Source organism: Dasypus novemcinctus, chromosome 12, assembly GCF_030445035.2.
Source record: "Dasypus novemcinctus isolate mDasNov1 chromosome 12, mDasNov1.1.hap2, whole genome shotgun sequence".
Taxonomy (NCBI): Eukaryota; Metazoa; Chordata; class Mammalia; order Cingulata; family Dasypodidae; genus Dasypus; species Dasypus novemcinctus.
In genome coordinates this window covers 30,125,907-30,153,274 of record NC_080684.1, presented here as the reverse complement: position 1 = coordinate 30,153,274, position 27,368 = coordinate 30,125,907, and the positions used below count along the sequence as shown (strand labels likewise).

The following is a 27,368-nucleotide window of genomic DNA, read 5'->3' as shown; positions in this document are numbered from 1 at the left end:
TAAAAACTTGAATAATCTGTGTAGTGTCCCACAAACGTATGCAGGGAAGGCTTTACTAATTCTAGGCTGCATGTCTCAAAACCTTGTTGTATAACCATCAGACATAACCACTCCAAACACATCTCTCAATCTAATACCTCTGTGTTATTTACTTACAATTCTGTCAATCTTCTTTCCTTATGTATATTGTTAGCCTCATCATAATTTTTAATTTTTCTGGAAGGCTTGCCTGATCTCAAAATTTCTTAAAAGCCCTTCTTATGTAGGCTATAATATTTTTGTAGACTTTTATTACAGCCCAAAACAAAGATTTTATGACAATATTTGCTTTATGTGGTTGCCTCATTTAGGCAAAACAAACTTGTTAAACATAAGGATTGAACCTCTCTCAATGTCTGGAGTAAGCTAGATGTTTAGTAAATATATGTCAAATTGATTTAAAAATTACATGTGGCATGATATACTTAGAGGGCACATTTCTTGTTGGTCATGGTTTCTGGAGTATAATTTGCCTCCAGATGATGATATTTAAAAATTAAAACTAGAAAGCTTACTGCAGCAGAGTGGAAAATATTTTTACAAGGAAGAGTAGAGCTTAAGTTAGAAACTGAGTAAGAAGATTCTTTGAAAGAATCTCATGTATGAGATAACTGAGAAGGTACACATAATCAGAAAAAAGTTGTGAATTTTTTCAGTTTTTCTGTGAAGTTGTAATTTACATCATAATTTAAAATTCATTTTCTTGAATAATACAAAATCTTTTGTAGCACATCCCTGAACACTTCTTTGACCTGCTGGTTCCTTAGAGTGTAAATGAAGGGATTTAGTAAAGGGGCAACGGAGGTATAGAGCAAAGATACACCTTTGGATAAGGTCACTCTTTCTTTTGCAGATGATTTAATATACATGAAGATACAGCTGCCATAAGTCAAGGAGACAACAATCATGTGGGAAGAACAGGTGCAGAAAGCTTTGGTCCTCTGCTGTGCAGAGGGGAATCTCAGAATCGTCTTAATGATGTAAGTGTAAGAGAGAATCACTAAAACCAATGTGACCACAAGTGTCACCACAGCTAAGATAAAAGCGATCAATTCTAGAGCATGTGTATCTGTGCAGGAGATCTGAAATATGGGAGAATCCTCACATATGAAGTGATTAATCTCTTTGGAAGCACAGAAATCCAATTGGAGTCCCATGACGGATGGGGGAAAAATCATTAGGAATCCTGTTACCCAAGAGCTGAGTACCATTTAGTAGCACAATTTGCTGCTCATTATGATTGGGTAATGCAGGGGTTTGCAGATGGCAGCATAGCGGTCATAGGACATGGCAGTCAGAAGGTAAAATTCTGTAACTCCCAGTAAAAGGAGAAAAAATAATTGAGCTGCACAATTATTACAGGAAATAGTTTTGTATCTAATCACAAGACTTACCAGGCATCTGGGAATATGCAATGTTACGAATATGATTTCCAAAAAGGAGAAATTTCTGAGAAAGAATACATTGGGGTCTGGAGACGGGGATCCAACAGGGAGAGAAAGATAATGATTAAGTTCCCCATCAGGCTCAATGTGTAGTTGAGAAAGAGAAACAGGAAAATCACAATTTGCAATTGTGGGTCTTCTGTCAGTTCTACCAGAATGAATTATATTTCATTGATTGGTTCTTCATTTCTCTTTTGTGACTTTTTGCAAATCTATATAGAAAAAGGAGAACCTAATTATAAATATCTACATATACAAACACACACTCCCTTATTCTAACACATATTTACTTAAAACAGAGAAAGACATATATCTTCAAACATACACATTTTTAAATAGTTTCTCCAGTTTAAAATAACAAATGATATAAATACATGTCATGCTTAATTCAAAATCCTTCCAACACTAATTCTCTGTATAATGTTTCTTAAAAATTCTCCTAGAACTTAAATTTATGCCCATGTTCATTTTAGTAAATCATTTCCAAATTGCACAAAGTTGATTTGGCCTCTTACATTGATTATCAGAGTGATTTTGCAAAACCACATTTAAAGTTTTATGACAATTTTCATGCTGATCAATTACTAAGACATAATGTATTTTCAATAAAGATCGATTACAGTAGTTTGAAAAGTTTGCTTCAATGAGAATATATCATTACGATTACCAATTTTCTGGATTTCTAATATGTAAAAAGGCATTTTCCAGAATATAGAACAAATAATGCAAAGCAAAACATGATGAAAACAAACAAGATACTTCAATAAAATATATTTTATCTTGTTTCCATCTACCCTTTTTGAAATTTATTCCTACATATGTCTATAAAATATTGATACTTTTTCACTTCTTTATAAATCTACTTAATCCAAGAAATATTTCTATGTTTTCCTCTTTCTGTATATAAGAATTCTATTTACCCCATGTTGTCCTATCTTCGTTACATTGAACATTCAATGGACTTTTCAATGAAGAGATTGACTAAAGATAATTTCTGAAAAATTGAACATTATCTTTATTCTTTTGCATTTCCTCTTAATAATCTTGCAATCCTTTCTCTGGATTACATTTTATCTCATTAAAAAAAATAACATTCAGATTCTATAAGCTTACTGTGATTTTCTGAAGCAGATATTATTAGTGACCATCTATTTTTTTATGTCTACTGAAGACTTTAAGGGTGACCTGCACTGTTACTCTTTTGTCCATGTCAGTGTACCCAGTGCAGCACTTAGTTCCTAAAGAAGTTCAGAGAATAAGAAATATAGATGTAACAATAAAAGAAAAATATATGGAATCATCTATTATACACATTACTGTAAGATTATTCTTACAGTATTTATAAACATGAAATACAGATATTTATAAACATGAAAATTCTGCAGTCAAATTAAACTCCCTGGATTTGACTCCCTGGCCATTTGTCTTAACTTTTGATTTTAAAGTAAAGTTAAAATAATAGTTGATTTACCTTCTTGGTATCTATTGTGTATTTCCCTCTCAGTACTGATTTCACTGCATCCCATAAATTTTGATATGTTGTGTTATCATTTTCATTAGTTTCAAGATAGTTATTATTTCTTTTGAGATTTCCTCTTTGACCCACTCTTTTTCTAAGAGTGTCCTGTTTAATCTCTTTATCTTGATGTGAAATCTGGGCCTCTGGCCCTTGCAGATTCCCAGCTTCACTCCACAGCGGTCAGAGATATTATTTTGTATGATTTTGATCTTTCTGAATTCATTGAGCCTTTCTTTGTGGCCTAGCATATGGTCTATCTTGGAAAATGATCCATGTGCACTTGAGAAAAATGTATATCCTGCTGTATTTGGGTGTAATGATCTGTATAAGTCTATTAGGTCCAACTCCTCTAATATACTGTTTAAAGTTTTTGTTTCTTTATTGATTCTGTTTTGAGATATTCTGCTCAAAGTTGATAGTGGTGTATTAAAGTCTCCCACTATAATTGTAGAGGCATCTATTCTTTCACTCAGTTTTTCCAGTGTTTGCCTCACATTTTTGGAGGTGCTCTTGTTAGAAGAATAAATATTTATAATTGTTTGTTCTTCTTGAAAGATTATCTCTATCACTAATGTGCAGTATCCATCTTTGTCTCTCACAATTGTTTTGTATTTAAAGTCTATTTCGTCTGATATTAATATAGCTACCCCTGCCTTTTTTTGGTTATTGTTTGCTGGTAAGTTTTTTTCCAGCCATTCACTTTCAACTTCCTTGAATCCCTGGGTCTAAGTTGTGTTTCTTGTAGATAGCATATAGATGGGTCATATTTCCTTATCTAAACTTCCAGTCTGAATCTTTTGACAGGTGAGGTTAATCCATTGACATTCAGTGTTGTTACTTTCAAGGAATTATTTGTTAGTCATATTTTGTTTGGAATTGTGTTTGTCAAATTTTGTTTGTTTGTTTTTTGCCTTCTCTTTTTGTCTTTTTGTTGCTCTTACACTGTCCTCCAACTCTGCCTCTCCTGTTTTTTCCTTTCTTCCTGCAGAACTCCCTTTAGTATTTCTTGAAGGGCAGCATTCTTGTTGGAATACTCTTTTAATTTTTGTTTATCTGTGAATATTTTGAACTCTCCATCATTTTTGAATGCTAGTTTAGCTGGGTAGAGTATTCTTGGTTGGAAATTTTTTTCTTTTAGTGCCTTGACTATATCATACCACTGCCTTCTTGCCTCCATGGTTTCAGATGAGAAATCAGCACTTAATCTTGGAGCTTCCCTTGTATGTGATGGTTCTCTTTTCTCTTGTGCTTTTAGAATTTTCTCTTTGTCTTGAGCATTGGATAATTTAACAAGTATATGTCTTGGGGTGGGCCTGTTGGGATTTATGGTGTTTGGGGTGCATTGTGCTTCCTGGACATGTACATCCATCTCTCTCAGTAGATTTGGGAAGTTTTCAGCCATTATTTCCTCCATCACCCTTTCTGTCCCCTTTTCCTTCTCTTCTCCTTCTGGGATGCCTATAATACACATGTTTGTGCATTTTGCATTGTCATTCGGGTCCCTAAGTCCCAGCTGGATATTTTCTATCTTTTTATCAATCAGTTCTACTATCTGTGTGATTTCAGATGTACTGTCTTCCATGTCATTAATTTTCTCCTCTGCCTCTTCTAATCTGCTGCTATTTGCTGAGAGTGTATTTTTTATTTCTTGAACTGTGGTGTTTATCACCCTCATATCTGTTATCATTTTGCATATGTCTTCAATTTCCTCTCAAAGTGTTTTCTTCATATTGTTAATCTCTTCCTTTACTTCATTAAGTTGGTCTCTAATATATGTTTTGAGGTCTTTAATTACTTGTCTGATGTTCTGCTCCTCTTCCTGGTTTTTAGTTTGTTCATTGGATTTGGCCATGTTTTCCTGATTATTGGTTTGTTTTGTAGTTTTTTGTTGCTGTCTGTTTATTATTTAATCTTGACAGTTTTAAGTAGTTCCTTAGCTTCTTTGTCTAGTCCTGGGGATTACTTAGTTGTTGTTTGTACGTGTTATGTCTTCTTTTTGTCACTTTGTTTTTCTTACTCTATTTTCTTGTTGCTGGCTAAGTTCACTGTGAAGGAAAATATTAGGATCAGGGAAAGCAAAATGAGTAAGAAAAGAAAATGTATAAAGTAGTATTGACAATAAATGTTAACAGAGCAACAATGTGAGATCTAGGAGAATGGATATCAGACTCATGTATGTTGTGTAGAGTTATAGCAGTAAGGAGAGTACCTATAATGAGACAGTCAACTGAATATGGGGAGGAATATAGTATGAATTAAAAGGTCAGTGTTTTCATGAGAGAGGGAAAGAGAAAAGAAATACAGTAATATCAAGAGTGGATAAAAGGCAGAAAACAGAACAAAGATATTAGAAATAAAAGTCAGACAATTTGGGGGTCAAAGAAAGGGAGGTAGAATGTAAGAGAAACAGTAGATGATAGAAGATAGAAAGACGTGGGGGAAAGGGGATAGTGTAGGTGGCCAAAATCAGTACACAAAGAAAGGAGGAAATGTAGGATGAGGAAACACAGCAAATGTGAAGTGTTCCCTGCAGCACCTTTATATAAAGAAAATAAAAGAAGAAAGAAGAAAAAGACAGAAAAGAAAAAAAGAGAAGAGAAAAAGGGGGACAAAGAAAGGAGGGGGGAACAAGCAAGAAAAAGAAAAGGAGAAAAAAAAACTTAAATAAATGAAAAAGGACCTTGGGGGATAAAATGGGAGAAAAGACCAGGAGACAACACAATATTAGCAACCATGACAAAAAAAAAAAAAAAAAGAACCAATGTTTCAAATTAAGAATCTTCTTTGCAGTTAAAAAATACCCTTAGGGATTTGACCTTCCACTTTTCTCCCTTCCTCACTTCTCTCTCTCCCAGGGCAGCAGGAAAGCTGCCTGACAGGTCCTATAGGAGATTCAAGTAGGTTCTTGTTGAACCAACTCAACACAGAAGACTATGACTTTTATCTCCAGCGTGAGAGCACCTACACCTCACCAGAAACCCCAAATATGCTATTGGAAGCTTGGATATCACCTCCTACAGTCCCTCCCCCTTAGGTGTGCTAAGGGAGGTCTAATTGATTTTCTGACTCCACCTCCCAGACCAAGTTTCCTATCCCAGGATGTTTAGGTAAATTGGGCTTTCTCAGCAGATTTGCCTCTCCTTTCTTCCCAGACTGTCCCCCAGTCAGCTGGTATACTCCTCCAAGTTCAAGGAGAGAGAGAGAGAGAAAAAAAACAACAACACAAAATGTGGAGGGCTAGGGTAATCAAGGACTTCAGAAGGACCTCAGGGTGGTGGATTCAGGGATTGGAAGTCTGTGATATTGCAGACTCAAGGTGTGTGAGTCTCTGGAGTGTGGGCCATCAGTGTTTAGGGGACACAGACCTGGGAACTATGCATCCGGTTAATACAGGGCCTGGGAACACCTCAGCACAACAAAGGCTTCAGGGATCCCTGCTGTCATGTCCCCCACTAGGGGGAGAGGTCCCACCCACAACTTCTGACCTCCATGTCAGAAACCCCAAATTCCACCTCTTGCAAGAATCTCTTCTGTCACTGTCTCACCAAATCAACATCCAGACACCTCCTGCCCTGCAAATCCCTGAAACAGCCCACTCAGGGTTTGGGAACACCCCAGCATTACAAAGATCCCAGGGATCACCACGGCCATGCCACCAGCCCTAGGGGGAGGGGCTCCACCAACAACTTCTGACCTCCATGTCAGAAACTCAAAATTCCACCTCTTGCAAGAATCTCCTCCATCACTGTCTCACCAAATCGACATCCAGACACCTCCCACCCTGCAAGTCCCCAAAACAGCCTGCTTAGGGCTTAGGAACACCCAACACAACAAAGCCTTCAGGAATCACCACAGCCAGGCCACCAGCTCCAGGGAGGAGGGTCCTGCCCACAACCTCTGACCTCTGTGCAAGAGACCCAAAATTCTACCTCTTGCAAGAATCTCCTCTGTCACCGTCCCACCAAATTGACATCCAGACACCTCCTGCTCTGCAAACAGCTGAAATAGCCTGGTCCAGCAGGACTCCAACCCTACTCAGCCACTCTTTGCAAGAGAGATTATGAGGTGCACTCACTCAGAAGCCATCTTGCCCCCTTAAAGAATATTCTTAACAAAATAAATCTCTTCTTTCTCCTCCCTGTAGTACTTAGTATTTTAAAATATCAATAATATTACCTTTATTTTTGTGTCTTGATTTTCTTTAATGTTTAGATTAGCCCAATTTACCTTTTAATTAAAGTCTGATATCTTTTAGCTTCTTTTAGAATTAATATTGCTTTTTCAGCACCTTTAGCACAGGTTACCTTTAGCTCGGACTTCCAGGTGGCATACACGCCCTCTAAAAGATTCTGGGATTTATTAGTTTACACATAAAAAGTAAAGTATTTTAGGATGTAGAAATATTATAACAATTAGAGATCAGAGATCAGGAATAAATATGACTGCTGTAAGAGTTTATAATCTAAGCCTTCATTTCCTTATTAACATTTAAAATAAACCTGTTTATAGAGATCATTAACTACAGATCATAATTAGAATTTTGCTTCATTTTACTTTTACACTTTTACAAAGGTTATGTTAATCAACAGATAAAGTATAACTTATAGATTTGTCTTGCTTTTTCCTTAAAGTCCCTTTTCTTTATGATGACAAGGTGACTACAAGTTCTTTTAGAGCAGCATCAGAGCAAAACAGTGTAAAAAGTAGAGATTCTGATTGTTTCATAACATCACATTTTTCTAAGAAAAACAAAATTTCAACACACAATATTATCATGCAGATCAGTGTTAGGACAGGATAGATAGTAAGAACTTTGAAAGTCTTTAAGAATTTTATATAATTCTCAAATATACAAATAAATTATACATTTAATTTCTCCTTATGTTTTCTCTTTTAGAAAGATATTATTTACCAAAGGAAAAACTATTTTTCTAGTAAATTTATGCAAACTTAAAATTCCCAATGGAATCAGATTATTTTTTCTATTATCTTTGTGACCTTCTTAATATAATTGCATGCTTATTAGAACATTAATATTCCCTCCCCAAGGGTATATTACTTTCAACAATGAAGGTGATTTTTTAAAACTTCAGAGTGGTAAATGTAAAATGGATCTTTACAAGTATTAAGTGTCTGATATAGGCAATAAATATCAGGTTTGATATCATTTTATAAATAATATTTCCCTTAGCAGTAAACATAAATATATATAGTCATAATCATTTTATGAAATAATACTGTGATTATCCACAGTATTTAATGACAAACTAGGAATTTCCCCCCCAAAAACAGAAGTTTTACACCCAATAAAAAATCTAAGCTGTATAAAATGTGACTAAAATTTAAAACTTTGTCAAAATAACATCCCATTTAAACTTTATACAGTTTACACAAGTATTATGAGGCTCCAGTTTAGGAATATTTATTTCTATTATGAATTAAAATACAGATATATTGATAACATTAATTTCCATGAAAGCATATGTTAGCACCTCACTTCTTACAAGGTAAAAGAAAAAAATTTATTAACTATTTGAAATGAAAGATATACATCTGTTATTAGAATATTAAAAGTGGTAAGGTCTTATTCTGTTTAAACAGGCCTCTATTATAGTAACAATTACATTTGTAAGATAATGTGGGAAAGATTTAACCTCCAAAATAGCTAGCTGTGCCTTTGAATTTTTAAAACCATTAAAGTTATGGTAAGATCAACATACCTAGTTAGCAGAGATCGTAATAGATTAAGGTGGTTTCTGACATTTTTTGTCTGCTATTAAAGTTACTTTTTATTTTTCATATCAACTCCTAGATTGCTACTTGATAATGATTTCTGAGAATCAGTCATTTACATTGAAATCCCTCAGTTTAGAAAATGCTTTTACAACTTCCCCCAACTTATAATTTCCTTTAACCTCTTATAACCATTTAAAACCATAGACTATTTACTTTATCTTAAGACAAATTTTAACTTTAAATAAGCTTATAAAATCACAGTCAGTGACAAGTAAAATTTACTTATGCAACCCTTCTACAACTTTCTATATCCATTCAAATCCTATCCTACATATTTCCACCTTCATTTTATGAAAACCAGTCATCTTTATTTTAGGACAAAACATAATCTCTTTAAAAAAGCTTTCATAAACCTTCTACTCTTTCCATGTCATCCATTTAAATCTTATAGACTTCATTTGGTTCTTGGAATATCAAAATGTCATTTACTATAAGCAAAACAATTATTATTATTTTTTAATTTTATTTTTAAAGAAGCCTTCAATTATGTAAGTTTACATAAAAATACAAGGGATTCCCATATGCCCCACTACCTCTCTCTTTCAAACTTTTCTACAGTATAACAAATTTCACTGGGTGTGGTATATTTGATAGAATATACCACAACATGTATTCAATACATGTTGAAGGATTGCTATTAACTATGGTCTACACTTTGCACTACACAATTTTATAGGATTTAACAAAATGTATAACAGCCTGTATCCATCATTGCAATATCAGGAACATTACCATCATCCTAAAGTTGCCCCATGTTATACCTATTCCTCCCTTTCCCTCCCCTTAGAACCTCTGGGGGTGGGGCACAGACTTGGTCCAGTGGATAAGGCATCCATCTACCACATGGGAAGTCTGCGGTTCAAACCCCAGGGCTCCTTGACCTGTGTGGAGCTGGCTCATGCACTGTGCTGATGCACAAAAGGAGTGCCGTGCCAGGCAGGGGTGTCCCCACATAGAGGAGCCCCATGCACAAGGAGTGCACCCTGTAAGGAGAGCTGCCCAGTGTGAAAAGAAATTTCAGCCTGCCCAGGAATGGCGCCACACACAGGGAGAGCTGATGCAGCAAGATGACGCAACAAAAAGAGACACAGATTCTCATGCCGCTGACAACAGCAGAAATGGACAAAAAGAACATGCAGCAAATGGATGCAAAGAACAGACAATTGGGCTGTGGGTGGGGGTTGGGGAGAAATAAATAAAAAATAAATCTTTATTAAAAAAAAACCTCTGGTAATCACTGCCTTTATATCTATGTTAAAAGTTCTTCCATTATTAGAATAATAATAAGTCTACTTTAGTCCATAGCTTCCCCATGGACTCTAAGTACCCCTCTTAGTCAGAAGCAGAGTGGGCATCACCATTACATACATGATTTTAATACTTTTTAAAGTGAATGATAAATGTGCTTCCATGGCAGTTCATCATTTTTGCACGAGGATTGACAAATTGCCTTAAGAATAATGACTGAACCACTCCTTTTTTGATGAGGTTTACATGAGTTAGGACTCTTGGTGACAAATGATAGAAAATCAGCTTGAACTTATAGTGGCAAAAAGAAAATCTACTGGCTCTCAATATCCAAGAGACAATTTGAAAATTAAATTATGGTACATGAAGGGATGAATTTGGGCCTCAAAACAGTTGAAGCCAGGTTAATCAATCATCCAAGCTGTCTGCTATTTGGCTACTTCTAATCTCTACCCATTGCCTTTATTCTCTCACCACCTGAGGAAATTTGGGTATTAATAACTACTGGGTTTTTGTGTATGTTTTTTTAAAGATATTTGTAAAAATAATAATTTCATTCATTAAAAACTTACAATTTTCATCATCTTAAAGATTTGATATACTAAATATTAACTCATTAGTATCCATATAAGTCAAGAAAACTTACACCCAGGTAGAATAAAATTAATATAATTGTAGTTTACATAAGAAAAGTTTTCCTTTTATCTTTTCCTTCATAGGAGTTTAAAATCTCTATTTTCAGATTTCTTGGAAAATGTCATCAAAGTAGGTAGCAGAACCCAACTCTCTCACAAAAAACAAAAAACAAAAACCTATTCAAGGGAGCTGCTTTGGTGATAAATATTAATAGCCCATGAAAGTACTGTGCATCATCCAGGAGGGAACTAGATAGATAGAGAAGCCAAAGGAAAACAGTGAGTTACTCAATCCTGTGGCTGGAAACTGTGTACATATCTCACCCTCAAGGCAAATAGCCTTTGTAAAGCCCCTGGTTCACTGCAGCCAACTGAGTGGGAAGGAGAATTCTTTGGGAGGAAGAGGGTCCTGGCAGAGGGTGGAGAGTGGTTTATTTTTAGTGAGTTTGGCCAGCTGAGCCCTCTTTGAATCTTGGAAAAGACCCTGACTAGCACTGAGGTAGCCATGGAAAAAGGGAAGGGGGGATCTGATCATGCAGCTGTAACACCCAGCCACAGTGGGAGAAAGAGGAACTAGGTTAGTGAGGGGGTGGAGACAGGCACCTAAGGAGCCTGGCTCTGGCAGGGCACATAGAGCCAGATAAGATTTCTGGAAACTACCTAACCTGTGGAGCTGGTATAGCTCAGTGGAGGGATTCCTGCCTTGCAGGTATGAAGTCTCTGGTTCAATTCCTGGGCCCCCTTAGAGAAGTGATCCACTGGGTTATTGGGCACCCAGCTGATTCTTTAAGGCAGGGAACATACAGACAGATCTTTTTGTTTGGTTTAGGTTTTCTTGGATATGTCATTTTAAAATTTTGATTGGTTCCTTTTTTTTCTTTATTTTGTTTGCTAAAACCTAGTACATCACTTGTGGAGGACAGGTTGCAGGATGATTGAATGATGGGCACCAGCAACCTGAGAAGTTCCTTGGGGGCCTAAGAGAGAAGACTGTTTTTCCTAGGTTGTATTTTTTTTTTTTTTTTTAGTTATTTCTGTTTTGCTTCTTGTTTTATATGCTTCCCCTTTTTGGTTTCCTTTTTTTTTTTTCCTTTTACTTATTTTTTTCTGCCTTCTTTATTTTCTTTCCTTTGTTTTCCTATTTTCTGTTTTCCATTGTTTTTCTTTCATTCCACATTTTTTTAAGCCTTAATACATTTTTTAAAAATTTCTCTCTCTCTTTTTTTATTTTCCTCTCTTCTCAACCTTACAACTTTTTAATTGATTCCATTTTTTACCTATTTTGATGCTCATTTCATTTTTTCTATTACACTTTTAATTCTTATTCCTTTGTACTTTCTAAGAATTTTTGCTTATTTATTTTCTACTCTTGTATGATTTATCTTTTACCATTTTATTATTATTATTACTAATATTCTATTTTTCTTCTTATCTCTTTCCTTTACTCTGATCTTAATTTTTTTCATGGGAACATAGAAAACTGCAAAGAAATATAATTTAATAAGAGGACCAAGTGTGAAAGGGGAACTGTAACACACACACAAAATAGCAACAAAATAAAACTCTAGACTAAAAAAAGAAGCTAACAACTAACAAGCCCATCAAGATAAACAGGTGCCTAGACACTAACCAAAAAATTAAGAAACAGGAAGACATGGTCTAGTCTAACAAACAAACTAAATAACTGGATAAGATTCAGAACTCAGAACAACTAATCAGGGATGTTAAAACAAATATTATGTATCAACTTAATGAATAGAAAGAGAAGATAGAGCATATTAAGAAGACATTGAGAAAACATACAGAAGAAATTTTAAACATACATAAAAGATAATGGGTATGATGGTGATGAATGGCACAACACAAGAAATGAAAAATACACTGAAAGCACATAACAGCATATTTCAATAGGCAGAGGAAAGAATCAGTGATGTCATAGACAGTGCATCTGAAATCAGATAGATTGTAGAATAGATAGATTAAAAGATAGAAAAAAATCCTACTGGAATTTAGGAATTTGAATGACAATAAAAATCCCACAAATTCATATGCATTGTAGGAATCCCAGAGGGAGAAGAGAAGGGAAAGGGTGTTGGAAGGAGTGTTGGAGGCAATAATGGCTGAAAATTTCCCAACTCTTTCCAGGGATGTGAACATACAAGTCCAGGAAGCACAGCACACCCCAAACAATATAAATCCTAACAGCCCTACCCCAAAACATATACTTGTCATATTGTCCAATGCCAGAACAAAAGAAGAATACTGAAGGCAGTTAGAGAAGAGAGATCCATCACATACAAGGGAAGCTGGATAAGATTAAGTGCTGATTTCACATCTGAAACCATGAAGGAAGGAGGCAGAAGGCAGTGGTATCACATAGTTAAGGTAATAAAAGAAAAACAAACAAACAAACAAAAACCTTCCAGGCAAGAATTCTCTATCCAGCAAAATTGGCATCCAAAAATGAGGGAGAATTCAAAATATTCACAGATAAACAAAAATTAAGAGAGTAGTTCAATAGGAGACCTGACTTAAAGAAATACTAAAGGGAGATCTGCAGGTTGAAAGGAAAAAAACCAGGAGAGAGAGTTGGAGCAAAATGTAGAAAATAAATTAATTATAAGAGCAACTAAAAAGATAAAAATAAGGACACTATATTAATAAAAGGGTAATCTATCAAGAAGAAAGAACAATCATAAACATTTATGTGCCTAACTAGGTGCCTCAAAATACATATGGTAAACTTTGTTGGAAAAACTAAGTGGATAAATAGATGTCTCTATGATTATAGTGGGAGACTTTAATATACCATTATCACCATTAGACAGAACATCTTGACAGAGGATCAAAAAAGAAAGAGAGGTTTCTAGACCTAATAGACATATACAGAACATTACATCCAAATACAGCTGGATATACCTTCTTCTTGAGGGCACATGTTTCATTCTCCAGGAAAGACCACATACTAGGCCACAGAACAATTTTCAATGAATTTAGAAAGATTGAAATTGTGCAAAGTGATTTCTCTGACCACAAAATAATGAAGCTGGAAATCAGTAAGGGGCAGAGAACAAGATTAGGTGCAAAGATATGGAAGTTAAACAATGCATTCTTAGACAATCAGTGGGTCAAGGAGTTAATGGCAGAAGAAATCAGTAACTACCTTGAAATGAATGAAAATGACAGTATAGCATATCAAAACCTATGAGATGCTGAGAGGGAAATTTATATCCATAAATGCCTATATTTAAAAAGAACAAAGCTAAAAGCAAAGACCTAACTGCATGCACTCCTGGAAGAATTAGTAAAAGAATGATAAGCTAATCCAAAAGCAAGTTGAAAGAAGGAAATAACGAAGATTGGAGCAGAGGTAAATGAAGCTGAAAATAAGAAAGCACTAGAATATTTTAGCAAATCCAAAGGCTGGTTCTTTGAAAAGATTAATAAAAATTAACAGACCTTTAGTTAGACTAACAAAGAAAAAAAGAGAAAGAAGGTGCAAATACATAAAGTTTGAAATGAGGACGGGGATATCATCACTGAATCCACAGAAATAGAGTATTTTTACAGAATTCTTTGAAAAATTGTATGCCAGCAAGATGGGTAACTTAGATGAAATGGACAAATTCCTAGAAACACATTAACAGCCTACATTGGTGAAAGAAGTAATTGATGAACTCAACAAATCAAGTAGTTATCTAAACTAAGAAGAGCCCAGGATCAGACAACTTCACAGGTGAATTCTACCAAAAATTCTGGAAAGAAATAATGCCAGTCCTGCTTAAACTCCTCCAAAAATTGGAAGTGGAAGGAAAATTGACTAACTCATTGTATAATGCCAGCATCACTCTAATACCAAAGTCACACAAAGATGCCACAAGAAATCTACAGACCAATCACTCTAATGAACCAAAGGCACTAAAATCCTTTATAAAATACTTGCTAATCATATTCAACAATACACCAAATGAATTATAAACCATCACCGAGTGGCTTTCATCCCTGGTATGCAAGGATGTTTCACTGAAAGAAAATCAAACAATGTAATACACCACCACATTAACAGATCAAAAGGAAAAAATCACATGATCATCTCTATTGATGCAGAAAAAGCAATTGACAAAATACAGCACTATTTCCTGATAAAAACGCTTAAAAAATAGGAAGAGAAGAAAATTCCTCAACATGATAAAAGGTGTATAAGAAAAACCCACAGCTAGCATCATATTCAATAGTGAAATGCTAAAGTCTTTTCTTCTAAGATCTGGAACAAGACAAGAATGTCCACTGCCACCACTCTTAATTAACACTGTGGTAGAAGTATTTGCCCAAGCACATAAACAAGAAAAAGATATAAAATACATCCAAATTGGAAAGTAAGAAGTAAAAATTTCACTGTTTGTGGATGACATAACCCTATACATAGGAAGCCCTGAGAAATCTACGATAAAGCTTCTAGAGATAACAAATGAGTTCAATAAAGTGACAGGATATAAGATCAATGTCCAAAAATCAATAGCATTTTTGTACACCAATAATGAGCAATATGAGGAGGAAATCAAGAAAAAAATTCCATTTACAATAGCAACTAAAAGAATCAAATATCTAGGAATTAACTTAAGTTGTAAAGGACTTAAATGCAGAAAACTACACAACATTGTTAAAGAAAACCAAAGAAGACCTAAGAATGGAAGAATATTTCCTGTTCATGCATAGGAAGATTAAACATCAAGATGTCTATCCTACCCAAACTGATTTTGAGATTTAGCACAATCCCAATTAAAATTACAATAGCCTTTTTTTTTAGTGAATTAGAAAATATATCCATGAACTTTATTTGGAAGAGCAAGGGGCCCAAATAGCCATAGATATATTGAAAAAGAAAAATGAAATTGGAGGAATTGCACCAGCTGACTTTAAAACGTGCTACAAGCTACAGAGGTAAAACTATATGGTATTGGTGCAAAGAGAGACATCCTGACCAATTCAATAGAATTGAGAGTTCTGGTATAGATACTCACATATATGGTCAACTGATATTTGACAAGGCCACCAAGCCTACTCAACTGGGAGAGGATGGCCTCTTCAACATATGATGCCTAACAAACTGGATATCCATATCCAAAAGAATGAGAGAAGAACACCATCTCATACCCTATATAAAAATTCACTCAAGATGGATCAAAGATCTAAATATATAAGCCAAGACAATAAAGATCCTGGAAGGTAATGTGGGAAGCATCTACAACATCTTGTAGTTTAAACAGTTTCATAAACTTTACACCAAAAGCACAAGCAACAAAAGAAAAAATAGATAAATGGAACCTTCTCAAAATTAAAAACTTTTGCAATCCCAAGGAATTTTCAAGAAATTGAAAAGACAGCTTACGCAGTGGGAGAAAATATTTGGTAACCATCTATCCTATAAGGGCCTGATATCCAGCATATGTAAAGAAACCTTATGACTCAGAGGGAAAATAAAAGCCAAACCACCCATTTAAAAAGTGGGCAAGTGATTTGAACAGACACTTCTCCAGATAAGAAATATAAATGGCTAAAAAGCACATGAAAAGATACTCAACATTACTAGCTATTAGGGGAATGCAAATCAAAACTACAATGAGATATCATCTCACACCCATTAGACCGGTGGCTATTAAAACAACAGAGGATGACAAGTGTTGAAGAAGATGTGGAGGAAAGGAAACAGTTAGCCAATACTGGTGGGAATGTAGAATGGTGCAACTATTGTGGAGGACAGTCTAGCAGATCCTCAGGAAGCTAAATATAGATCTACCATATGATCCAGGAATCCCACTGTTGGGTATATGCCCCAAAGAATTTAAAGCAGGAATGCAAACAGATACATGCACACCAATGTTCATAGTGGCATTATTCACTATTGCCAAAAGGTGGAAGCAATACAAATATCCATCAAAAAATGAATGTGTAAGTAAATTGTGGTATATACATACAAGGAATTTTACTCAGCTGTAAGAAGTAATGCAGTAGTAACATATGGGATAACATGGATGAATCTTGAAGACCTTATGTTGAGTGAAGTATGGCAGGTAATGAAAGACAAATATTACATGACCTCGCTGATATGAACTAAGGAAATTGAGCAGACTCACAGAGCTAGAGTCTAAAAGATAAGCTTGCAGGAGAAAGAAACGAAGTAGAAGATTGTGAGCCAGGACTCACACTGGAAAAACCTATGAATAGTTCAAGGTTGTAGTTTGCAATGGGTGGGCATGACAGTGGTTCAGTGATGATATTGAGTTCTGTAGTTCTGGTCTGTGAGGGAGTTGGGGGTTGGGGTTGGACTATCTATGGAATTGGGGGGGAGGTTTGAGGGAAGAACAGGAGAACTCTGGGGATTTTCAGGTCTGTGGTTAAAACTACAATGCTGGGAATGTTCTTTTGGCAAATATGGCAGGGGAGGGTTACTGGTGTAGGGTTGTTGGATGTGGAGGTCATACAGGAGAGAGCTCACCTGGGGCAGGCGTCTATGGAATATTTAAGTGTTCATCTTGTCATAGTGTGTTATATCAGTGAGTGGAGACCCACACAATAAACAATAAAATATTAAAATTCTATTCTGGAGAGTTGTGCTATGTTATCAGCCAGAGGGGGAAGAGTCTCTTGAGAACAATAGCAGGGCCTAGTCAAAGAAAACAGACCAATATATTAAACCCTTTCTATTATTACATGTAACTATGAATCTTATTCTTCAAAAATTGAAACTTAGTGGTTATCATAGGTTCTGAAGGGAGGGGAAGTGAAGAATGAAACAGATGGACCATGGTGCATTTCTTTTTTTTTTTTTTTTTCAAATTCTACTCAATTTATTCATTTTTTTAAAAAAAGATATTACAATAAGAAAATATGAGGTCCCCATTCGCCCCCACTTCCCCCACCCCACCACTCCCCCCACAATAACACTCTCCCCCATCATCATGTCACATCCATTGCGTCTGGTAAGTACACCTCCGGGCATCGCTGCACCCCATGTCCCATGTTCCACACCATAGCCCACACTTTCCTACGTTCCATCCAGTGGGCCATGGGAGGACATAAAACATCTGGCAATTGTCCCTGGGGCACCACCCAGGACAACTCCAAGTCCCAAGAATGCCTCCACATCTCTTCTCTTCCTCCCATTCCCCGCACCCAGCAGCCACCATGGCCACTTTTTCCAAATCAATGCCACATTTTCTCGATTATTAACCACAATAGTTCATGAATAGAATATCATTAAGTCCACTCTGATCCTTACTGTAGAATATCATTAAGTCCACTCTGATCCTTACTGTATTCCTCCTTCCTGTGGACCTTGGCTTGGTTGTGTCCATTCCATATCTATGTAAAGAGGGGGTTTAGATTCCACATGGATATTGGATGTATATGGTGCATTTCTAAGGCATTAGAATTGTTCTGCATGATCTTGTAATAATGGACACAGGTCTTATGAAATTTCATCAAAATTTATAAAAGGGTATGGACCAAAGTGTTTATCATAATGTAAACCATTGACCATGGTTTGTAGTAATGCTTTAATATTTGTATATCACTGTGTACCATCCACATGTAAAATGTTATTAATATAGGAGTGGGGAAAAGGGGGAAGTCATTGAACATATGGGAATCCCCTATATTCTGTGCATGACTTTTTTTTATATAATGTGAAGCTTCTTTGAAGATAAAATTTAAAAAATAAGATGCTGGGGGAACACATGGAAGAAAATGTCATTGTACATAAAAAAACAGATCTTACAGTTATGAAAGACATAGCATCTAAAAAAACTTTCATTATTTCAATTTTAAAATATATTTGTATATTACTTTGTTATTTTTTAAACTATCATTATCTTATTTTCTTATTAATTTTATCTGGTTATTTTGTTGGATTCATTAGGGGAGGTTTTGGGTCACAGATGGATCACAACTGTGGCAACGGGGATCATTTGTGCAGAGAGTCAGTGATGAGGGGGTTCACGTGGGGCATGCCTCTAAGGCATATGAATGTGTTCAAGTGTTCATGGGGCATTGTCATGGTGGGTGACTATTCACACAAAACTGAAAGAATGTTTAATTCCCATCCTGGGGAGCTCTGCTACATTCTCTAGTGGGACAGCAAGAATCTCCTGAGTACAGGGTCAGTGCCTAGTGAAGGAGGACAGATCATTTTGATGGGCCTTTGATACTGATGGTTGTACTTATGTACCTTTTGAGTACAGGGTCAGTGCCTAGTGAAGGAGGACAGATCATTGTGATGGGCCTTTGATACTGATGGTTGTACTTATGTACCTTTTTTATGAAATTGAATCTTAGCCTTAGCCTAGTATTATATGTTGCCTAAGAGTTATCTCCTGAGGGCCTCTTTGTTGTTCAAATGTGGCCTTTCTCTAAGCCAAATTCTGCATATAAATGCACTGCCTTCCACACACACACACCCCACCACTGGCATGGGACCTGACTCCCAGGGATAAGCCTCCCTGGCACTAAAGGATTATTAGAAAGCTCCAATGACCAATGCACTTGGAAAAAGACCTTGACCAAAATGGGGAAAGAGTAAATACAAATGAGTTTCTATAGTTTTTAGGACTAAGAGATTTCAAAGTGAGTTCGGAGTTCATTCCAGAGGTTATACTTATGCATGTTTCAGCAGGATCTCACTGAAATCCATAGTAAATATTGCCTCAAATAGCAGTGCTCATAAGGGTTCTAGAGACATCCAAATATTATAGATAGGACCGACAGCTCAGGAGTTTCATGCCCTGCCAGTGAGTCTTAGTTTGGAATTTATGATTCCCAAGATGAAAGAGTTGGACACATTTGTGGTTTTTCTACACATGACTCTTCTGCCCTTTCTAATTGAACCTATATTTAGTACAATCTCTGATAGTTGTATGACCAAGAGACTTAAATCTTTTGTCTGTCCGTCCAGGTGCCAGTTAGACCCTGAATCTCACCAGTGTTGCTACCCCTAACTCTCCAGTTCATAGGACTCATCCAGGACAACTAACAAGAAGATGATGATGGACAATGTCCATCCCAAGGAAAAGAAAGTCTGCAATTGCAAGAAAGATAGTCCTAGCCATCTGCCCCATGGGATCTAAGCCCCTTTTCAATTAGAGGCATCACCATCCCAGAATCCTCAGAATTGGGGAATGAATGATGAACTAGAATAGATTTATTGTTATTCTACTATAGACTTATTGTTATTCTAGCAATGGAAAAACTTTTATCATTGATGTGAAGACAATGGCCACCAGAGGTTCTGAGCAGAGGGAGTGGGAAGGATAGGTGTAATATGGGGACATTTTCAGGGCATTGGTGTTGTTCTAGATGATGTTTCAATGATGGATACAGGCCATTATATATTTTGTCATAACTAATGTAATTGTGTGGGACAGAGTTTAAACTATAATGTAAACTATCATTCCATGATTAGTGCAATGCTGCAATATGTGTTCATCAATTGTAACAAATGTACCATACTAATGAAGTATGTAGTTAATGTGGGAAAGTATGGGAGGTGTAGGGAATGACTTTTTCTTTACTTACTGAAATTTGGTTACGAATTATCAAGTACTCTTATCTCAAGGTTATTAACATTTAATTCAGGAATTATAAAACAAATTATGCAAAACAATGTTATTTTGTAATATCCCCACTGTCCCTATCAGTTTTAGTTTCCAGGTCTAGTAGACACAATTCTAAGCTCAACTCACATCCTACCCCATCTTTCTGCACCCAGCACTTAAGCCATAGTTTCCCACACCCATTTTAAGTAACACCTTGAATTCAGTCAAGGTTAACATAATACCCTGGGGTGTAGTATAGGCTATAGAAAGATTATGGGGGAATTTAGGACAACCTTTTTCATTTCTTTAGTTTTTTTTTCCTTCAAATAATTTCTTTAGCCAGATTTTATATGACCATTTTCATCTTGTTTGACTTTCCTAATGTAGGCTCCAGGAGTTCTCATTTTCATATAAAGCACTTATTTAATTTTTAGCAATTTGAGTAGAGCTCTTTAAAGAATTTTCATTTGTTACTTTGATAGAACTATCTGGACCTGTGAAAATACACACTGAACAAACAGAGAGACAAATAGAGTTAGACACATGAACAGAAACTTAAAACTTACAAATTTCTCTCATAATTCTCAAATCTTTGTTATGGCTGTCTCCAAGTTTTTCCTCACTCCACATCTCTTGTCTTACAGCTTTTAAGATTTCCTCTGGGATCAGCAATGCCTGTAATAGGCAAACTCATTCGTTTTTATAAGTTTATTTTGTTTTTAAAGAAACTTTAGATTACATAAATGTTACATAAAAAATATAGAGGATTCCCATATGTCCCACACCTTCCTCTCATACACTTTCCCACATTAGCAAAATCCTTGATTAGTGTGTTACATTCTTGATGAGCATATATTGAAACATTGCCACTAACCATAGACTATAGTTTAATTAAAGTTTATACTCTGTTCTGCACAATTTTGTAGATTATGACAAAAATTTTAATGGCCTGTATATATTTTGCAATGTCACGCAGGAAAATTTCAATGTCCTGAAAATGCCTCCATATTATACCTTTTTTTCTCTTACCCCCTCTCCTCAGAATCTCTGGTGGCCACTGCCTTTTATTATTGATAAAAATTTTTCCAGGGAAGCGGACTTGGCCCAGTGGTTAGGGCATCTGTCTACCACATGGGAGGTCCGCGGTTCAAACCCCGGGCCTCCTTGACCCGTGTGGAGCTGGCCCATGTTCAGTGCTGATGAAGCCTGCCTAAGAATGGCGCCGCCCACACCAAGAGCTGACACAACAAGATGATGCAACAAAAAGAAACACAGATTCCCTTGCTGCTGACAACAACAGAAGTGGACAAAGAAAACACAGCAAATAGACCCAGAGAACAGACAACCAGGGTGGGGGGGAAGGTGAGAGAAATAAAAAAACAAAAAAGTTTTTCCATTGCTAGAATAATAATGTCTATAGTAGAATAATGTAATATGTCTACTTTAGCCCATTGTTCATTCCCAGTCTTGGGGATTTGGGGATGGTGATGCCTGCACTGGCAAACTCATTCTTGGAAACACTTTTATCAGTAACTAGCAACCAATTTTGAATTCATGAGAAGTATAAATGTAGTTAAACACTAATTTAGCAGCTAGATAGATACAGAACATTTAGTATACCTTAGTAACACACACCATTTAACAAAGAGACATTACACACATATATATTAAGGATAACCTTTAGAGTACTCTTATCAGATAAATTTAAAGTTCAGGAGTATATCCAACAGACTCAAGTTTTTAATTCAAAAATAAAAAAGTTGTTCTAGTATCCATCAAATATTTTACTAATTCCTTAGCCACTTGGAAAGAGACCTGAGGTTCCTTACGGGTAATTAGGAGCCTTTCCTGACCAATGGAAAGTGCCCCAGGCCCAATTACTCTAGATTGCCTTCTTGGTCACCCTAAAATTGTGGGTGTTTCTCTGCAGAGTTAGGAGTCTTTGGTTCTCTTTTCCTTAAGAAACTGGAACATTCTTGTTACCGAAGCCCATTCTCCTTGCAGTAAGCACATTGCTGGGGACTTGGAGGCTTTCCAGGGGTCTTGGAGGTCTTACATTTCCTTGGTACCTCTGTTGCTGGGGGGTTTTGCTCATGCCTGCTCCTAAAAGATTATCATTTAATTTAGCTTTATATGAGAAAAATTTCCTCTGATGTTTTCCTTGGACTGTTTCTCAGTAATAGAACACCTTGAAAGGGATCTGTGCAAGGGCTAAAGTTGGCAGTTTTAGCTGTACTTCTACTTTTTCAATTTGCAACAAATATCAAGAAGACTCTGACAAATAAAACATTGATAAGCATTTCCCCAGGAAATAATAGCTTCTGTGTCTAAGTCAGTAAATTGAAGATATGCCTCAAGGATTCTCTCAAGGAATACAGTTGGATTTTCGTCTGGCTTTTGTACAATTTCCTGAATATTGCTTAAATTAATTTGCTTCGGGACCTCATTTGTAAGTCCAACAATTATACATGCTGGACGCTGGAGAGGGAATTGGCCTTGGCTTTTTCCTCCTGAGGTAGAGGTGCCTTGCTTTGAAGATCCACCATTTCAAGTGTGGGATGGGGGTGCCATTTCTGAGGGATTTAAAGGCAGTGTAGATATGTTTTCATCCCCCTGTTTGGAGTTGGAGGAGGTAAAGGAGCAGAAGCGTTCTCAATTCTCAAGGTACTTGAGCCAATAATACTATCTAAGTCTCATTAACTCTGGCTTTTGTACAGAGGGTTGATCTAATTCCTTAGTTAGCCCGGATGGCAAGTCATCATTTTTTCTAATTTTATTGTGCTGCAAACCTAGGGCCTGACTAACTGATGGTGTACCATGTCCAAAACATTCTCTCTGAAGTTTCTCAATTTGGGCTAATACCATAAAGCATTGAATGCAAGGAACTTCATCCCATTTATTTTAACTTCTACTGAACCAGTCTAATTGCAGAATAAATGATACGTTAAAGGTGGTTCTTGTGCTGGCCATTTCTGCTAACCATCTAGTGCATATTGAGGCCAGACTTACAAAACAGATCAATTTGTTTTTAGTAATAGGACTATACCCACATTATTCCCAGTGTTTAATGATCCAACCTAGGGGATTGCTTTTCCTATAATTTCCAAACTCCAGTTACTTCTCATACTATTATAGTTAAACAAGTACAGAAATCAAGACCTAGGCCACCAAACTGAGGAACACTTCTTTACACCAGGGGTTGCTCCCTTCCTTGTTCCAAAAACAAACCACAAAAAGAAACAGGCATGGGAAATAGCATTTATAACTTTGGCAGGAACTAATGTGCTTCTGAGGATTCAGAAAATAACACACACACACACACACACACAAAACACTGAACTGAACTTGTTTTCCTTCATAGCCTGCCACCTTTGGGGCTCTTGAATGCCCAAGGCAAGAGATTCCCATCTGACTCTTGCAGTAAAGCACTCCAGGGGCTGTAGAGCTAGTGTTCGTGAATGTTTTGCCTAGGGGTCCAAGATTCAACTTAGCAGTGTTGTTTTCGCAAGGACTCCAGCTCCCTCCTCATTGGGTGCCAAACTGAAGAGGGGCTTGAGTGGTCCTTGCCTGGGTTCATTCACTCAGCATATCAAATTACATAGACACACTGAACTAGGCTAGGAAAGAAAAAAGGGTTAAATCACTTGCAGGAGACCAAAGATGCACAATCTCAAAATAACCTCTCCCATCTGCAGAAATACTAATATGTTATAATCTTAGGATGTTAATGAATAATTGGGGTGGAGTTTGATCTGGTTCTGTCTTTAATAAACTTTAAGGGGCTCAGGAGGATGGGATGGGTACTGAATCTGGGTGAGTCAAAAAGTTATAATCATTAGAGATCAAGACATCTGTGAAATGGGATACTGAAAACAAAGATCAGCTATAAGGGTTTTCATGTGAATATCAAACAGCAGAAGCTGATGTGGTCACACTTTCAATAGAAATATTCATATGCAAAGAGATGATCAGCTTGGAATATTCATTGCAAGGGCAGGGTTATAGTGGGAAATGGCCACATTCAAGGGTGAAATGAGTCTAGGGAGTTATCCGTGATTCCAGATATCAACCTTTGGCTAGTTTATAATTTACTGGAAAAAGGCATCCATGCCATGATTTAGTATTCATAATTATTTTTAATTTTTAACACTTGGTTACAAAGTTTCAGTACAGTGTCTTAATATTTAAGTAAGCTATGCTGGGTTTTTCTGGTACTTCATATTCACTGAGTAAACTAGTAAAGTTTTCCAAACTCTAGTTTTTGAGATGTGTGAAGTTTGTATGTTTCGATGTATGTTTTAAATGCCAAAAGAAAATTGCTCTAAAGATGTTTGTAATAATATATAACTTTGGTACTAGTTTACTATGTCTCTAATTGACCAGTAAATGGTCAATCATTCCAATGCTTGCCTATCTTCAAGTCGAAGCTGTGTTTTCAAAGATTTATAGGTATTCTACCCTCATTTTCTTTTCTGGTGTCCTATATTCTGATTATTAATTCCTAGGTTTTATATAATATATTTAGCTCATAATAGTACAATCATACAGTATTTGTCCTTCTGTTTCTGTCTAGCTTGCTTCACTTCACATAATATCGCCTAGTTTCATCCATGTTGTCATATACTTCATGACTTCATTTCCTCCTTTTTAAAATTTTATTTATTTTTAAAAGAAACTTTAGATTACATAAATGTTACTTAAAATATCAATTAATATAATACACCACAATAATATAAGGAAGATAAAAAAACCATATGATCACCTCAATTGATGAAGAAAAAGCACTTGATATAATCCAGCATTCCTTATTGAAAAAAGCACTTAGTACACTAGGAAAAGAAGGAAATATCCTCAGTATGATAAAGAGCTTCTTTGAAAAACCCATAGCTATCAACCTACTTAATCAGGAACAAAGAAAGCTTTCCTGCTAAGATTAGGAACAAGACAAGGATGCCCACTGACATCACTATTATTCAAAATTATATTGTACTTCTTGCAAGAGCATTTAGGCAAAAAAGAGAAAAGTCATCCAAATTGAAAATGAAGAAATAAAACGTTCCCAATTGGCAGTCGACATCATCCTACTTACAGAATTTCAGTCTTCTATGCAGTAATGAAGATACACCTTTCCCACATGGAATAGAACTGTAACTTCCACCCCTCTGCATTAAAGAGGATATGTCATTCTTTGGTGTACCTGTGGCAGAACACTGTGTTTTACTGTTGCCATGAAGAACCAAGCTATGCTATTACATCTCCCAGCCAGTACTGAGGAGGCTGGTAAGTTGGGTCCTGTCACCCAGATAATGTACAATGGGGAAGTCAAGAATAGCACTCTAGAGGCTTTATAGATTAAATTGCCACAAATGAAACAATGATGGAAAATGGGAGATAAAGAAGGCAATCTGAAGTGTTATGAATAAGGGGGTGCAGGAACAGGAATAATGGACAAATTGCACAGATTGAATTAACTGCAGTCAAGCAACACTAGAAAAATCAAGGCACTGAATGGGAAAGACCATGGTTTATCAGCCAGCTGGTAGGCTGTTAGAGGAATTGTTACCTATGCTCTGATTATTGTATAGGTTAACAGTCTTATGTGGGCAGTCTCCAAAACTTGTAATCAATTCCTTTTCATGAGACCTCATGCAGCCTTGGTGTGGGAAGACCAAGCATTAGCTTGCCTCCCTCTTGGAACACTCTGACTTGTACAATAGGGGTGGTAAGCAAGAGCTTCAGCTTAATCAGAGCAATCAATAAAGTGTCATATTTATGGGAAATTTTATCAAAAACGATGTGGTTTAGAAAGGAAAGGTAGATTTCCAGAGGTAAGTATGCACAGCATTTCTCCTCATCTTGAGCCAGCTTTTGTCTTGGACAGCCTTGAAAGATGGAAATAGTATCTTCCTCTTTGGCAGAAGACAGAATTGTTTGTTGCCCAGGATAATAATAAAGAAATGTCTCCCAGTGACAAAATGAGGCAAGTTTTCAGGCAGCCCTCTTAAAAGACAAGGAATTTGTTAAACTTCGAGTTCCACATCTGTGACTCAGGCTCATCATACGTACAACATCCACTAGGTCCACCACCCATCTGGTGTGCCATAGGATTTGAGGGAGAAAGGGAACTGATGAAACTATTAAGCTCTTGCTGCCTGCTGTGCAGGGAGTAATAATATCCTTTGTCTCTTGTGTCTTCAGTATCCATAAAATTTAGGGTGGTTAATCTGTTATACTATGAGTAGGGTAAACTTTTAGACCCTCTCAGTTTGTGATAATAGAATATATCAGAAAGACAATTATAAAGTAGTTTGAATTAGATAATTGTTTTCTTTTTTATGAAGTCTCATTTAAATATTCAGGCTAATGGGTTGAAACTGTTCCATAAATTCAATGCATCTTTTTTGCTTGTATGGTATGCTATAGAGTTAGGAACTTGAGTGTGTTCTATCTTGTTGAATAGACATCCCTAATGTATTTGTTCATTTTTATGACTCAGGATAGTATATCTGCATATCTCCATTACAACAGTAAGAGGAATATGGAGGAGGAGGAGGACAAACCCCTTTTATGAAAGGATAATCAATGGAAGTTAAGTTATATCCATTGACATCCTTTGGTGAGAACAAGTCACATGGCCAAAACAAATTTCAAGGAAGGCTAGGGAAATGATTTTCATTCTGATTAGTCTTTTACACAGATGAACATTCTGTTAATATGGCAGAATTTGAGAATACTTAATTATTATACAATATTATTTTTTGATCCACCAAACAATATTACAAAGGCAGTTTGCAGAAAAGTAAATGAAGGCCATGGATGCTGTGAAATGTAAAGTGGGAATGGGGAATTAATAATGGCACATAGCTTAAATACAGTGTTTTCTTTAACAGGATGCATTCTCCATCTTATAGTTTCACTTTTTCTTCCTACTTGAAATAACCTTTCCTCCTTCTGCTTCTAAATCCTTATATATATCTTAAGATTTCATAATAGGCTAGTGGGAGGCCACACATGTCTTAGGGAAATCTATTCTCTGTAGACATAATTAAACTAAGTAGTTATACATATTATTTTTTTAAAATTTAATGCCTGCAAA

The 27,368-nt window shown here is 36.1% G+C and overlaps 1 pseudogene; it reads right to left on the bottom strand.

The window, feature by feature from the left end:
* Positions 1 to 734: 734 nt before the first annotated feature.
* LOC101423037 (olfactory receptor 6C6-like) lies at positions 735 to 22,818 on the bottom strand (annotated as a pseudogene).
* Between the last annotated feature and the right edge of the window lie 4,550 nt (positions 22,819 to 27,368).